General features: G+C 34.9%; 1 pseudogene; it reads left to right on the forward strand.

The window, feature by feature from the left end:
• Nucleotides 1-886: 886 nt before the first annotated feature.
• On the forward strand, nucleotides 887-2,428 carry LOC125830596 (actin-like; annotated as a pseudogene).
• Nucleotides 2,429-4,774: the final 2,346 nt, after the last annotated feature.

The following is a 4,774-nucleotide window of genomic DNA, read 5'->3' on the forward strand; positions in this document are numbered from 1 at the left end:
AAGGCTCATGTTTAAATTCATCATGGAATGTTTTGCTATTTGTTGCTCGATTTAGTAAATATTTATTTTGATTTGGTTAGCTTAAGTTAACTTAGCAAGAATAATGCTAACCCAGCGACCTCTAAGCTCAGTCGTGTCATCCTCGTAGAAGATCGTTTCGAGAATCGTCCAAGTGTTGATCTCTCGTTATGCTCATCTTGATTTAGTTTTCGTACTAAGTATGTCTTTGCATTTAGGTGTTTTCTTGTCTATGCCCTGTTCTGTTTTCATCATCAGTTCATTCACTTGTTTGCTACTTTTAGTACCACTCTCAATAGGTGTAGGAGTTTTAAAATTGAATGTTATGATCCATATAAAGTATATGGATTTGAGAGTTTTTTTTTTATGAATTCAAAATTAGAAGTAAATTGTCACTGCTTGTTTAATAGCATATCTTGTCGCAGAGTTCTCCTCAAATGCTCTTTCTTTTCCTTATAATACTCCATATGATTACTCAATTTTCTTTGGTTGTTTAAAAAATTTAAGTGTATTGAGTGTTGTTTATTTCCTATTCCAAATCTATTTTCCAGTAGTCTTGTATTAAGTAGCATGTATCCTTCATTAAAAATTTGAAAGGCTCATGTTGGAATTCATCATGGAATGCTTTGTATTTGTTGCTCGATTTAGTAAATATTCATTTGATTTGGTTAGCTTAAGTTAACTTAGCAAGAATAATGCAACGCTTTTTTTTTTTTAAATTTTCAATTTAATTTAATTTTATTATGCATGAACTTGGCCCGAGGCGTAGTTAGCAGACGAGTTGATTTTAGCAAAACATAGTTAGCAAAATAATAGCTTCAATTTGCTGATTTTATAGGTGAGAAGATTGTTGTTGGGGATGTCATAAATGGTGGTTCTGACCGGCTGCTATCACAAGTTGTTCCAAAATCCAGGATTGGGTGAAGTTGGTATCTCTTTTATAGATGTAACTTTGTTTTCAATTAGGTTATTAGAATCTTGATTTTCATCTTATTTGTACAGGCGAGTGGATAGCTAATACTGTTTTAGTTTGTTTTAAGTACGAGATTTTTATTCAATTTGTTAAAATCATGAGTTTGAGGTGTAATTTGTCCCATATGTCTTCATTGTTGCTACTTTATTTTTCTACCCTAATATAATGGCTTCTTCATATGCATGTCATTCCTTTTTATCTTAAGAGGCCAAATATTGTATCCTCTGTCCCTTCTACTTTTCATTTTCTCTCCTAGCTGATAGTCTTTATTTACTGAATAATCATATGTTATATGTCTCCTTAAATTGCTGTATTTTTCATCTCACAATTTCACATAAGCATATAAGTAATTGCAATTGTTTATTTGTGCTTCCAAATTTGCTTATTGTGAGGTCTGAGTTACTTTTTCCTTTTACATCTATTAGAGTGATCAAGATGTTCTACAGAAGCTAGGCAAAACAATATATTTTTCTGCTTCCTAGCTTTTAAAGTATGTTTTATGTGGAACTAATTATTATATTCTGAGCTCATTATTCATTTTATTAACAGAAGCCAGAAGTTGATATGATGGGTGAACTAGAGAAGAGGGAAGGCGAATCATCTTCTTCCTGCCTCATGTGAAATTACATCAAGAAAAACCTTGCCTTTGTGGCTCTTGACTATGAACAGGAGATTGAAACTGCCAGGAGCAGCTCCTCCACTGAAAAGAACTATGAATTGCCTAAAGGACAAGTTATTACCATTGGTGCTGAGAGGTTCTATTGCCCAGAGGCCCTCTTCCAGCCATCTATGATTGGTATGGAAGCTCTAGGTATCCATGAGACTACCTACAACTCCATTCATTATCCTTATGAAGTAGCTAAGTAGAGAAGAATATCCATATAATAAAGCTTTCCCAACTGGTGAACGATCCTTCTCGTGCGGTGATCGTGGATAAGACACTCAGAAGAAGTAAAAATTACACGAAGATGGTTAGCTGCAAGGTGACTGAAGATGAAATTGGAATCTATCATGAAGAATTCGGGATGAGGCAGACAAAAAAGTTGAATGTCTTTTTTCTTTCGCATATCTCCCAGACAACCACACAGAGCAATGCTTGATATAAGGGCTTCAGATATACATTTGCAGGGTGTTTATCTTATGAGCAAGAAAATCAATGTCTTCACTCCCAGCATCATAAAGATTAAGGTTGTTTCTCCACCAGAGACTAAGAACAGTGTCTAGATTGGAGGATCCATCCTCGCATCACTTCGCACCTTTCAGCTGGCAAGCCTTTATTTTTTAAAATCTTCTGTTGCATTACTTTTGCATTTTGAAACTGCATTTTGAACTATGTTGTTGCTAACTTAAACATATTCTGTGCTTAATCAGATGTGGATTTCGAAGGGCGAGTATGATAACTCTGGTCCATCCATCCTCCACAGGAAGTGTTTCTAAGGTGCTGCTACTACTTTTACATCTGTTTGCGAGTTCTTCTTTATTTTTTTGTTCTTCCCGCTAAAGCTATTATGTCGTCCACAATGAACTTAGATTTGTTGTTATAGGCGAGTATTTGAGATGGGGCTATGAAAGAAGGGAGATTAAAAACATTGTACCGCTAATACTATTTCATTTTTCCAGTTCAAGCTTCTTATGTCTAGAAATATCCCTTCTTGAACTTGAACTTGAACTCCTTAGGTTGTTTTTATTTTGGGATATTATTTTGTGGTGTTGTTGGTGTTTATTATTTGTTGGGGTCATTTCTTTCATTTTCTTTGTTTTGTTATTCTATAGTACCTCTTTTTTTTTTATCTTGGGAACAAATAAGTCAATACTTATTTAATGAGAATTTTTGTAGCATTTTTAGTCTTTGGAAATCAATTATGTAATTTCTGTGGTGAAGCGTTATTGTCATATATGTTATTTTATGATATGCAATGGATGTCTCAACTATAGTTCATAGTGTTTTCAGCAAAATGTAATGAAATTTGAAAAATAATATTTGCGACAATGTTATGTTGTGCATGGGCTTCCCTTCTTGTATCTTATAGAGGATGAAAACCATATGAGTATCAAACCAATATTGCTTTTTGAATAACACATCTAATAGCAAACCTTAAGAATGAGCATTGCATAAAGAGATGGAAGCATAGGCAATCTGCCTTGAACACTAGCGCAATCAAGTATAGGGGAAAACTGAACTACCAATAAGAAGCATAGACAAAATAACGTAGACATGGAGCCTCTTACTCTAAATCTAAATTGAACGACGAGGAGATAGTGTGTAGGACTGTTTCATATCCAACTCAACTAAAGTATTTTTGTGTCACGACCCGACTTCAGGCTTCTTTAGTCAAGATGACTATAACCCACCAGTAGGTGAGCTAACCTGTACCCCAGAACGACAAGTAACGCAACACTCTTCCACGAACACGGATGAGATGGTGATGGCAGACCAAAAATAGTAGCTTTACTCAACTTAGCTCAGACCTTCTTTTGATGATTTCTTTGGCTTAAATACTTCCTAATCTATTGTTTTAAGTTTCCTCAAGAAATTTTGACATGTTGGCTTCATTTGTAGGTGTTTTGAACTAAACATGACTTTCTAAACCAATTTGAATGATCAAGAAATGGCACCAAAAATTGAGGAGGAAGATTATTTTTTATGAGAGCAGGTTGCTACTGGTAAAATGCGCCCTCTTTTCATTTTGTTGATTGTTTCTGCATACTGTGATTGTGCCCTTGTTGGGCGTACTTTTCATTCTTTGTTATGCATTGGTGTGCCCTTGTCGAACTTTGATATCATGGATGCTTCTGTTGATATTGTGTTAGATTGGTCTATTTTAGTTTTTGATTTGTAGTTTGTAACTTCTTTGTTTTTGTTTTGATTAAAAAATTTGGATTGATGATGTCCGATGATGGATAGAGAGTGATGACTGTCTTAAGGGTAAATCATCGATTGCTTGTGAGTGTTTGATTGGCATTGATTGTGGCGAAGTCTGAGTAGCCGTTCCCGAATAGATGCAGGAGGTTGCCTGATAATGGATTGGTTTACAACTCTCTTAAGGGTAAAATCGTCGTCTTTTTGGGAAGGTTTTGACTTGGTTTGTACTAAGAGCATAGTTATGCATGTGAATAGTGTTGAGCATACCTCTCCGTTTTTAAATTGTTGAGCCTGTTGTGAATGATTTTTTGACAACTCTTACAACTCTTTTTATGACTTTTGATTCGGTAACGGTTAAAATGTTCAATGCTACTTGTATTTTGAAAAGGAAGTAAGATTTTGAACCATCTTGATTGATTTGCAGGCCATGTGTGGTGAGTTGTTGAATAATTCCTTGTGTTCACTTTTGTCACCTAGAACTTGCTCGGCTGGTCTTGATTGAGTTTTGTTGGAAAAATGATCTTAGGCTTTCTTTGATGTTCTTAAAGTCCACTTGGCCTTAAAGTCCCACCTTTTCATTAAATATATCCTTAGTTGTCCCTTTTGAGCCTAATTCTTTTTATTGGCAACCACATTACAAGCCTTATCCTTTTTGAAAAAGTAACACTCTTTTGAACCCTTCCCTCCTTGAACTTGAGGTTGTAAAAGTTGAGGCTAAAAGCCTTAGTTGGGGGTATTATGTGAAATTCATTGAAGGGATGCTTACCATATGAGGGCTTGATATAAAAAAAAGAAAAAAAGAAAAAAAGAAGAGAGAAATCGAAGGATGGATGGGAAGTGTTAAAGAAAGAAAAAGCTTTGGAAAAGAAAGAAAGAAATATGAATAAATGAGACTTGAATCCTCCAAAAGTTGAAAATGG

This window comes from Solanum verrucosum, unplaced genomic scaffold, assembly GCF_900185275.1.
Source record: "Solanum verrucosum unplaced genomic scaffold, falcon-dt-bn FXZP01000045.1, whole genome shotgun sequence".
Taxonomy (NCBI): domain Eukaryota; kingdom Viridiplantae; phylum Streptophyta; class Magnoliopsida; order Solanales; family Solanaceae; genus Solanum; species Solanum verrucosum.